This window comes from Phalaenopsis equestris, unplaced genomic scaffold, assembly GCF_001263595.1.
Source record: "Phalaenopsis equestris unplaced genomic scaffold, ASM126359v1 Scaffold199515, whole genome shotgun sequence".
Classification (NCBI taxonomy): domain Eukaryota; kingdom Viridiplantae; phylum Streptophyta; class Magnoliopsida; order Asparagales; family Orchidaceae; genus Phalaenopsis; species Phalaenopsis equestris.
In genome coordinates, this window is record NW_018219386.1 from 75,769 (window position 1) to 87,988 (window position 12,220).

The window sequence follows — 12,220 nt, forward strand, 5'->3', positions numbered from 1 at the left end:
CTGATTGTTCATGAGCGGTTGAGAGTGGAAGGGAGAGAAGAAGAAAGACTAAAGAGATAGAGAGAGAGAGGGATACATACCTATTGTTTGAGCGAGAGAGAGGGAGGGGGTATGAGAGAAAATGAGAGTTTGATAGAGAGTAAGAGGAAGAGAGAATGAGTGTGAGAGAGAAAGAGAGTGGAATGGAGAGAGAGAATAGAGAGAGGAAGAGATATTGAGAAAGAGGTGATCAATAAAGATAAAGAGCGAAAGTGGCAGGGAGGGAGAGTCGGAAGGAGCTTCAAAAAGATTGAGTGTAAAAAAGAGAGAGAAAGTTATAATTAGAGAAAATGAAACACTAAGGAAGATGGGATATGAACAGAGTTAGAGTCAAAAAAGTTAAAATTATTGAGAGTCAGAGTGATGGAGAGACAATGAGAGTGAAAAAGAGAGAGAGAAGAGAAAGAAGGAGAGCGAGAGAGAGGGAGGGAGCGTTCGCTCTCTCCCACCCTTCCTCCCTCTCACTCTTGCTCTCTATAACTTTCCATATCTCTCACACACTCTCTTGTACTTCTACTTTCTCTCTCTCCTACTCTTTTCTTCTCTCATTCCCTCTCCTACCCTATTTTCTCTATCATTCTTTTTATCTCTTTCTATCAACCTCTCACTATCTATTTAGCACAAACTATCAATAAAGAGAGAGCAAGAGAGTAAATAAGATAAATAGTGCAAGTGAGAGGTAGAGGGAGGAATAAATTAGATTGGAAAGAGAAATAGAGAGAGAGGGAGGGATGATATAGTGGAAGGGAGAGAAAGAGAAATAGAGAGTGTGGTTGATAGAGCAAGAGAGAGGGGGAGAGAAGGAGAGTGGTAGAGGTCAAGAGATAGGGACATTTAAGGAGACAGTGAGAGAGAGGGAGTTAGACTAAGAAAAGGAGAAGGAGAGAGAGTGAGAGTGAGAGAGTGAAAGCGAGAGAGGGAGGAAAGGAGGGAGGCAATAGAGGGCGAGAGAAATATGGACATAGAGAAAATGACTTGGAGAGAAGAGAGAGAATAGAGAGAAAAAAGAGTTAAAGAGGAAGGAAATTTGGAGAAAGAGAAGAGGAGAGAGTGAGTGAGATAGTGGGAAAGAGAAAGTGAGAGAAAGGAAGGTGGAGAGTATGGGGTGCTAGACGGAGAAAGGAAGGGAGGGAAGGAGGGAGGGAGAGAAAGTGGGAGAGAAGTTGAGAGAGAGAGGGAGTGAGATAGGGATGAAAAGATAGAGGCTAAGAGTTTGAGAAAGAGAGAGACAAAGAGCATAACAGAGTTGAGAGTACAAGAGAGAGAAGTTGAGAATACAAGAGAGAGAGAGAGTGAGGAGAATAAAAAGAGGGAGAGAGAGCTAGAGAGAGCACAAGCCATCATAAGTGAGAGGATGTAGAGAGCGTGAGAAAAATGTGCATGTGTCATAGAGAAAGTGTGTGGTAGAGAGCAAGGTAAGAGAGAAAGTGGGAAAGATTAAGAGTTAAAATAAGAGAAAGAGAATAATAGATAGGGTAAGGGAGAGCAAGGGAAGGGGAGAGAAAGAGAAGAGTGAGAGAAGGAGTGATAGAGGGGGGAGAGAAAGAGGTGAGAGGGAAAAAGAGCAAGAGAGTTTTAGTGAGAGTGAGAACGATGAAAGGAGAATGAGAGGGAGAAAGGTAGAGAGAGGGAGAGATTATGGAAAAAAAGTGAGAGCGATGGGGAGTGATAGAGGGAAAAAATGTTAGAGCAATGAGAGAGAGAGAGAGATTAGTCAGAAGGAAAGAATGAGGAAGAGAAGATAGATCAAGAGAAGAGAGAGCAAGAAAGGGAATAAGAGAGAGATTGAGACAAAAAATGAAGGAGAGAGTGAGAGAAGAGAAAGGGAGGGATTGAGAGAGGGGAAGAGGAAAAAAGAGAGAGGGTGGGAGGGAGGGAGGTATAGAGAGGTAAGGGAAAGGAGAAAAAAGAGGGGTGCATGAGAGAAAGCATGAGAGAGAGATTTGGAGAGAGAGAGAGAGAAAGAGAAAATGAGAGGGAGAGAGAAGAGTGAGAGACATAAGAGACAGAAAGAGTGAGAGCAATAAAGAAAGAACAAGATGGAAATATAGCAAGTCAGAGTGAGAGTATGTGAGATAGCAAAAAAAGAGAGGGAGAGAGAAATAGAGAGTGAGTGTGAGTGAGAGAAAGAGATTAAGAGAGGAAGAGAGAGATGGAGAGTTGGAAAGAGTGAAAGAAAAAGAATAAGAGGGATAAATGGAGAGATAGAGAGAGTAAGAATGAGAGAGAGACATGGAAATAGTGAGAGAGAGGTAGAATGAAAAGTGACTAAGAGATGAATAGAGAGGTAGGGATGAACAATGTTAGGTGATAGGGAGGGAGGGCAAGAGCAAGAGAACATAAGAGAGAGGGAGGGAGAAAGGGAGAGAGGGAGAGGAAGAAAAAGAAGACTGGGGGATGATAGAGAGAGGAGAGAGAAGCTGAGAGAGAGAGAGATATTGAAAGAGAAATATAGAGAAGGATGGAAAAAGAGGAGATGTAATTGAAGGAAGGAGACATGGAGAAAAAAGGTAGAAGGTGTAAGAGATAAAGCAAAATAAAGGGTGGGATGGAGTAAGATAGCGAGAGAGATGGAGAGCTAGAGAAACATAAGAGAAGGAAAGATTGAGAACAAGAGATAGAGCAATAGAGAGAAATGAAGGGAAGGAGGGATAGGGTGAGAGAATGGATGGGAGAAAGATAAAAAATGAAAGGAAGAAGTGTGAGAAAAAAAAGATATGGAGAGAGAGAATGATGGGTGAGAGAGTGAAGGATAAAGGACGAAAATGGATAGGGAGTGACAAGGGGAGGGAGAAAGAGATAAAGCAAAAGAGAGAAAGTGGGAGAAAATATAAGGGATGGAGAGAGGGATGAGAAGGAGGCTACATGAGAGAGTGAGAGAAGAGAAAAAGTAAAGAGTGAGAGTTAAGAGAGGGAGGTTCTCTCTCACTCTCTATAGCTTCCCTTATTGCATCTTCCCTCACTCCCTCTCTCACTTTATTACTCTCTATCACTCTTCCTTTCCCTCATTCTTTTTAGCTTCCTTTCTATTCCTCAAACACACACTCTCTCCCCTCTTCTGTCTCTTTCTCTTTATCTCTCTATCTCCCTATATTCTATTTCAAACGCACACTCTTTTCTCTCTCTACCTCCCTCTCTCTTGGTCTCTCACTAGCTCAAACTGTCTTGCTCTCTCACTCCAGCTGACTTCCTTTCTCTCCTTCCATCTCCCACCTCCTCTCCCACCCACCTATTTCTTACTCTATCTCTCTCTTCTCTATCCCTCCACTCTCTCTGACTCTCCCTCCCTCCATAACTCCCTATCTGTCTTCTCTAACTCTCACTTCTCTTGTTATCTATTATCTCTGACTCGCTCTATCTCAATGTCTCCATCTCCCTTCTTAGTTCTATCACGTGAAAGGTAAAAATGGGGAGAAATAGATAAAAAGAGAGAGATAAAGAGACGGTGGAAAAAGAGGACAGGGAAAAAGGAAGAAAGAGAGTGGGAGAGAGAGAGGTTGTTAGAATGAGAGAGATGGAGAGTGCGAGTGAGGGAGCAGTCGAAAGAGGGTAAAAAAAGAAAACCTTGTTTGTGTGTAAGAGAGAGAGTAAGGAAAGGGACAGAGGCATATTTATCTCTCTTACCCCTCTCATGGTCTCGTTCTCCTTCTCATAAACCATCTCTCTCTCTCTCTCTCTCTTTAGATTTCTTTTTAAGTCTCTCCCTCCTCTTCTTGCTCCTCACATCTCTCTCTCCCCATCCCTATCTCTCTCTCTCCCCCTCTCAACCTCTATCCCTCTCCCACACTCACTCTCATGTTCTCTCACTCTCCCTACATCTCTTGTTTTCCTCAATCTCTCTCCCTCTCCTTCTATCTCTCTATTTCTCAATATCTCTCTTGTGCACCCTCTCTCTATCTCTCCATCCCTCACTCCCTACTAGCCTCCCTTTCACTCTCTAAACCTTGTTCACTCTCTTACTCTCCCTCTCCATCTCTTTAACTCTATTTCTCTCCGGCTCTCTCTCCCTTGCTTTATCTTCCTCACCCTCTCTTTCACTCTCTCACACTTGCACTCTCCTTATTTCTCTTCTCTCTCACACACACAAAATTTCTCTCACTCTTTCTGTTGTTCTATCTTGTTATCTCTCTCCCTTATAAACTCTCTCCTATCCCTCCCTACCTCTCACTTCTTCCTTTTTGTCTCTCTCACTCTCATTCTCTTTCATGCGCTTTATTTCTCCACATTACTTTAAATCTTGCTCTTTCTATCTTCTTTCCTTTCTCCCACTATCTTGCTCTTTCTCCCTCTCATTCTAGAACTCCCTCATCTCTCACTCTCTTTTTATCTCCTCACTCTCTCCATATCCCTCCTCGCTCTCTCATTCTTTAACTCCCATACTTCTCCCTCTTATTCTCCCTCTCTAACTCTCTCAAACCCTCCATATATTTTTCTTTTTACTATTTTCCTCTCTTCTAACTCACCCACTTAACCCCTTCTCTCTCATTGTCTCTCTCTCGTTATATTTCCCTTTTCTTGCTTTCTATCTCTCGTGCTTTCTCTCTCTCTTATTCACGCTCTCACTCTTCTCTCTAATTCACTTCTTTTCTTGTTCTATCTCTCTCCCCCTCTCTACCTTCCTCCGTCTCTCTCTTCTCTAACTCTTTCTTCTCCCCTCACTCCTATCACCTCTCCTTCTTCACAAGCACTCTCTCTCTCTTTAGTTTACTCATTCTCACACTGCCTCCCATTTTTTCACTTTTGTCTCTGTCAATCTCTCACTATATCTCTTGCTCTTTGCCTCTTATTCTCTCTCTCTTCTCTTTCTCTTTTCTCTTTCCTCTTATCTTCTCATTCTCTCGCTAACCTCTCCCACCCTAACTCTCTCACGCTCTCTCTTTCCAAATCTCTCATACACTCTTTTCTCGCATGATCTCTCACTCTCTCTTCTCTAATTTTATTTCTCATATTTTCTTTCTCTCTCTCATCATCACTCTCTGCTGCTCATCATTCTCTTGCTCTTCCTTCTTCCTCTTTACCTCTCACAATCTCTCCCTCTATCTATATCACTAGAATCTGAGAGAGAATGATAAAGATAATGAGGAAGAAGGAAGAGCAAGAGAAGGATGAGGGAGTTAGAGTGAGAGAGAATATTAAGTGAGTGAGAGAGAATAGTAAGTGAGTGAGAGCAAGAGAAGAGAGGAGGGAGTTAGAGTGAGAGTGATAGAGAGATAATGATAGAGAAAGGGAGAGAGAGAAGGAAGGAGGGAGGTTTAAGGAGGAAGAAGAGAGAGAGAGAGAGAAATAGAGGACAGAAGGAGAGAGAGAAAGAGAGGACAGAAGAGAAGGAGTGAGAAGAGAGAGGGAGGGAGAGATTGAGAGATAAATAGAGGGAGGGAGGGAGGAGAGGAGATGGGGGAGAAGAGGGCGAGAGAGAGGCAAGCAACAAAGTGAAGGAGAGAGTGAGAAGGGAAAGGGAGAGATAAAGAAAGTGATAAAAGATATAAAAGAGAGAGGGTGTGTGAGAGGGAGAGAGGGAGGGAGGTAGGGAAGGGGAGAGAAAATTTGAGAGAATAAGGGAGAGAAAGGGAGAGAAAAATAAAAGAGTATGTGAGAGAGATAAAGCAAAAGTGAGGAAGATAGACATTCAAAGGGGTGAGAGAGAGAGATAAAGAGAGTGAGAGAGGGTGGGGTAAGAAGCAAATTTGTTTGGAGAGAGAAAGTAACAGAACAGAGAGTAAGAGAGAGTTTGAGAGGGTTAATGGTTGGAGATGGTTATTGTTGGAGAGTGATAGAATGCAAGAGATAGAACAAGTGCAAAAGATTGGAGAGAAAGATAAGAGCAAGAGAAAAAGAGATTGAGAGAGGGAGAGAAAATAAGAGGCAATAAGAGCATAAGATAGAGAGTGGGAGAGGGAGAGAGGGATGATGATTGAGAGAAATTGAGAGAGAAAGAGAGACAGAGGCAATGACTGAGGGAGAGAGGTATGGAGGAAGAGTTAAAAGAGAGAATAACTAAGGGAAGTAGGGGAGCTAAAAAGAGAGGGATGAAGGAAAGGATGCGAAGGGAGAGTGAGAGAGAGAGATATGGAGAGAGAGAGTGAGAGAGAAAATGAGTTATAGAGAGAAAAGTGAGGGAGAGAAAATGCAAAAAGAAGAATGAGAGAGTGAGAACAAAGTGATGGAGATGAGAGAAAGAAATGTGAGTTAGAGATAGTGAGGTAGATAAAAATAGAGAGGGTAAGAAGGGAGAGTGGTTAGAGAAAATGTAGGAAAAGAGAAAGTTATAGACAGTGAGAGAAGAGAGTGAGAAAGTGAGTGTAAGATATCAAGAAGTGGGTGTGTGAGTGAGAAAAAGAGAAAATGGTGAAAAAAGAAGAAAAGAAGTAAAGTGAGATGTTGATACCAAGAGCGAAAGAGGGTAGAGTGAGACAAGGAAATAAAATGCTAGGAAGGGAGGGGAAGATGAGATTGAAAGAAAGGGAGTGAGAGAGAGTTTGACAGAGAGACAAAGAGAGAGAGGGAGAGAATGAGTGAGAGGAGAGAAGAGAGAGAGATGGAGAGAGAGGGAGAGAGATCGGCTAAAAGAGGGAGATGAGAGAAAAAGGGAGTTCTAGAAGGAGAGAGAAGAGTGAGTAACGTAAGAGAGACCTTGAGAGAGTGATAGAAGGAGGGAGAAAAAGGAGAGGTGAGATAGAGGTAAGAGAGAAAGAGGGAGTGAGGATGAGAGAAGGATAGAAAGAGAAAAAAGTGGAGGTTAGAGAGAGGGAGGGAAGAGAGAGAGAAAGGGTGGAAGAGGGAAGTGAAGGAGATGGAGTAAAGGAGAGAGAGAGAGAGAAAGAGAAAGAGAGAGAAAGAGATAATGAGAGAGGAAAAAGAGAGTAAGGAAAAATTAAGGAGACATGAGAGACTGAGAGAAGGAAGGAGAGAAAAAGAAAGTGCATAAAGAATAACAGCAATGCTGCCTCTTCCTTTCTCTATTTCACTACTCTCTCACTTTATCTCCTCTCTTTTCTTGTTCTCTCACTACCACCTTCCCTCACTCCCTTACTAACTCTCACTCTCCCTCTCACTTCTCAATCTCTTCTCTCTCTCTCTCAGTTCCTTCCAAGATAGCTTTAATCTTATTCGGGTCAATCTCAATTCCCCGATGACGGACAATGAATCCTAAAAACTTTTTGGAGGTAAAGCCAAAGGCCCACTTTAAGGGATTCATTTTAAGGTCATATTGTTGTAATCGTTTGAACACGATCCTCAAAGTGTATAAATGGTCTATCTTTTGTTTACTCTTGATGACCAATTCAACCACGTAGCATTCCACTTGGTTGTGAATGAGGTTGTAAAAAATCTTTATCATTGTAATTTGGTATGTTGCTCTAGCCTTCTTTAACCCAAACGACATCATTATGTAACAAAAAATTTTGATCGGTGTTTTGAAGGTTGTAAGTGTTGTATCCTCGGGAGCCATTTTGATTTGGTTGTATCCCGATGATCCGTCCATGAAAGAGAAGATTTCATGTGCTGAAGCAATATCCACCATCATTTCTGGTAATGGTAATGGAAATTCATCTTTTGGACATGCTTTGTTCAAATCCCTAAAGTTGACAAAAACACGTATTTGCCCATTTTTCTTCTTAACAGGTACAATGTTAGCTAATCACGAAGGTATTGCTCTTCTTTTACAAAGTTAGTGTCTATTAATTTCTTCACTTCTGTAATTATTTGTTGCTTTATATTGAGGCGCATTCTTCTGGGAGCTTATTTTACTGGGGTCATATCTTTATCAACCCCGAGTTTATGAACTGCAACCTCTGCTGACAGTCCTGACATTTCATCATAGCTCCACGTGAAGCAATCTTTGAATTTTGTTAGTAATTTGATCAGTTGTAAAGATTCTTCATCATTGAGTAGAGAACTTATAAATGTAGGTCGGGGTTGTTCTCTAGTCCCGAGGTTAATTTTCTTCAATTCATGGACAGGTGATATTATTTCCTCCTCAAATTCTGACGGAGCATCTTCTATTAGCTGATCAGTAGAGTCATCCTTCATATCGAGGCAATCCCCTTCTGATTCACTAGTAACAACCACAACAACCATACAAAAATTTGAATCATCAACTGGTCCGACCGTACCAAATCTGAGACCCTTTTTCGAGTTGGGAGTTCAACTTTGAATATTCCATAATTTTTCAAAAGTTGTAATTTATCTTTTGACATTTGTTTTGGCAAATGTCCCTGTTGAACTAACTTTTGTACACAAGGCAAAAAGTAACCAAAAGGCAATTCCATTAATTTATTAGGATCATCTTCCAAATTGACATGATTTTCAAGATTAGTAGAGGTAGAAGCACGGTAAAACTTGATCGGCTTTGAATGAACACTACGGACTTCCTTGACCTCTAAAATCTTGACCTTTCGAAGGAGAATCAAAGTAAGGGTCATAGCATTGACATAGTGCTTTATCCGATCATACATTGTCCATATTCACTTTTCTCTGCATATTCTAAGGATGTCTCGTATTGAGGTTTCTTCTATTTTGTCATCATTATTTCATCTTCAAAATTGTCTTCATCACCAATGCTGATGGTTGGCCTACTCCGTTTAACAATTAAGTTGGTTCTTCCTCGTCCATGTCCCTGGCCTCAACCTCGGGTGTGCGAACTAAAAGAACCTCCTCCAATTTGCTGTAAAAGAGTGGTGGAGGATCGTTGAAGCAGAGTTGAATGGCCTTGCCATTGTACTTCTTATGAATCGTCACTTTTATTTGTCACAGTTTCATGAGAGAAGACAATTTTCTTTGGAGGCGCGCAGTAGGCGGCATCTTCATGAATACCAACTTCATGAACTGAAAACGGTTGTAGATCTCCCTTGATGCAATGTTTTTGTCCCTCTTTATAGTACTTAATGCATTGGTGTAGAGACACTGGAACTATGTTGTGTTTGTGAATCCACGGTCGAACCAGTAGAGCGTTTAAAGAGATCTCGACATCAATGATATGAAATTTAGCGGTTGTTACGAGTTCTCCAACCTTCATAAGCAATGTAATGGATCCAAGGGCTCTTTCTCCCTTTTGGTCTTTTCTCTTTCTCCCTTTTGGTTGAATCCTCTTAACATCATTTTATCGGTTGTAAGCTCTTGAGGTTTGATGTCCAAATGGGCCAATGTACGTAGACTCATCAAGTTGAGTGATGCTCCAAGATCTACTAAAACTCTGGATAACACAAGTATGTTGATGTTAACGGAGATATAGACTGGACGACTGCGGTCAACGGTACCGAGCAGCTAATCTTCAGCTATAAAGGTGACCCCAGACTGTTCTTTCAACGAGCAAACTTCATCTGAGGATGTGCTGGCCAACTGAGCTAAACAAATCTCTAGGTCGAGCAAGGCTAAGGCTGTAAAGCAAGGTTGTAATCAGAGACTCTCTCATCTCCTTTGACAGGATTAGAGTATAGTAGATGCCTGGCCAACAGCTTCCTAAGATGAGCTAGCAAGTTGTAATCCACTTTATATGGTCCTCTAATTTTTTCTTGGCTATGTGTTTCTTCCACTGGTGGGGGTGGAGGTAGCTCTTCTTGAGTTATTATTTGCTTTCCTGTATCCACTAGAGCTGTTCTTGGGGGTGACACTCTCCCACTCCTTAAGTTCACTTTTGTAATTTCTTCTTGAGATACCATTATTGAATCTTCTGATGTTTCTTTTTTGTCAAAAAGATCTAAGTTGAAGGCAAGTGGTGCACTGTGGTGCTCGAGAATTGGTTCCTCACTTTCGGTGTTATCGTAGCTGGTATCATTGATGTCTTCTTTGATTTTGTTAGCGAGTTCATCAGACTCAATTACGATTTGAGGATCATTTTTGGAATCGAGATTGATGCTAGATTGGTTATAATCAATTATGTTATCATCAGAAACAGTTAAAACGTAGCCAAAATCGTAATCATTATATTCATAAGACCCCGGAGGGGCAAAAAGATAATCATACAAAGTCAAGGGTTCGAGGATTTTCTTCCTCGAATTTGAGACAACCAATCTAGTAGAGGCAGCCCCTATCCTACCCCTTGTGCTATCAATCTTTGTAGTAGTATTCTTCTTTTTCTTTATCTTTGATGATGACGGACCTTGTGGTGAAACCTTCATCTCGAGTTTGACAGGCTTAAGACCCTGAAAGGAAGTTTGTTGTGATGCATTATGGATTTGTCTTAATATTTTCTTGAATGATTTGCTCCAAACTTCATTCCATCCATCTTTTCCAATGTGTGCAGAAGATTGCTTCAATGAATCCTAGATTTGATTTAGGACCCTCTTGAGTTTGTTCCAAGTCGTACTCCATTTATCTTCTCCAGTATATGGATCAATCCGAGAGATTAGCTCAGCCTAAATCATATTTATAGAGCCTTTCTTAGGTTCATTCAAATATTCCTTCGAGATCGTTATATTCTCTTATTTAAGATTCTTCTCAAGCCAATCCTTAAAGATGAAACATTTTTTTTAGTGTCCTAGCAATCGGTGGTACGAGCAATAATTTGGTTGATCTTTCTTATCGACCTCTTCGGGTTTCTTTGGCTCTGGTAGTCTGAACTCAGGCTTCTTCATCAAACTTCTAAACATTTTGGATACGGCTTCATCTTTGAAAAGATACACAATTTTTTTGTCATTCTGCCAAAGATATTCTCTTATTCCTTATTCAAGGTGATTCTTCTTGAGGCGATCGTTGGTTGGACAGGCTATTCTGTTTCTGAGCCTACTGTGATAAAGATTGACAAGGATTTTCTGCATATATCTTCATTGGTTATTTCCTTTATTGACAGTCACCTTTATCGACAGTCACTACTGCTTTTGATTTATTTTCAAACACTTTGGTTGCCTTAGACTTTTCATGTGAATCCATATGTTTGATTTCTTCTTGAAGAATGTTGGCTTTACTGAGTAGCTTCTCAAAAGATTTGATTGGGAGTCCCTTGAGTATGAAAGCTACTAGCCCATGGACGCTTTTGAGCAAAATCTTAATTGCATGATGTTCCTGTAGCTGAGATTCACACATCATGCTAAGGTTTTTCCACCTCAAAATATAGTCCACCAAAGTCTAATGGGGCTTTTGCTTTTCCATCATGAGCTCTCCTATAGACACATGATGTTGCACTCCGACAAATCTTTTCAGAAATAATTGTTCCAGCTCAGCAAATGTTTTTTGCTGATCCGTTGGGAAAATTGGCATACCAATTGAAGGAAATCCCTAACAAGCTGTTCACAAACTGTTGGAAGAATAAAGTTTCGCTATTTCTTGTGTTGCCACAACTGGCTCGGAAGTGTGCTATATGTTGTCTGGGATTTCCAATCCCGTCAAATATCTTGAAGTTTGGGGACACAAAATCCTTAGGGAAGGGTAGGACATCAAATTTCTCTGGGTAAGGTCTACTCTTTAAAATCAATGCACCACCCTTAGATTGGGTTAAGGCCTTCCAAACTTGCTCAACCATTTGCTTAGATTCTTTCTCTGGTACGGCGCTCGTTGGAGAATCCTTCTTTTGTTGCTCTTTAAGACAACTTATGTTCTTTCATCTGTAACATGTATTATCTCCAGTTAGTTGATCTCTGGAGAGGCTAGTTACGGTGCTTGTGATTGCTCTTGAATGGTGCTGATGGCGATCATGGCCGCGACCATTTCTTCTATCCTTTTCTTCAATTGGCTGACTTGCTCATCCCTTAGGAGGATAGCCCTACGTAGTTCATCTACAACCTTCTCTTCAATGAGAGGTTGAGCCTCATGCGTAGATGTAGTGGCTCCGGTTTCAATGACATGGACATCCATGAAATCCTCTTTGAGGTAATCATTGTAGTCAAAATCTTCATCATCGTTATCAATGAAAACTCTGTGTTCACGAGCCAACTCGGAAATCTAGACTCTGAGCTTTTCAACTTTTTATTCAATTATTGACCCTTGGATTAAATTAAGATCTAGAGGACCCTGCGGATCTCCTCTTTTGGCTCCTCCATCTCACTGGCAATCGCTGCGACGATGTCAGATACTTCGGACCACTCCGGCTTCATTCCACGTTCTTGCCCTGCTGGCTTATTGGACTGTATCGGTACAACGACCTTGGGTATCCACACTTTTTTCTTTGACGATGATGTCTCAGGACAAAGTGTCCTAGCAGAAACATCGGTGTGTCAAAGGTAAGTATGCTCCCCATGGTGCAGACCGA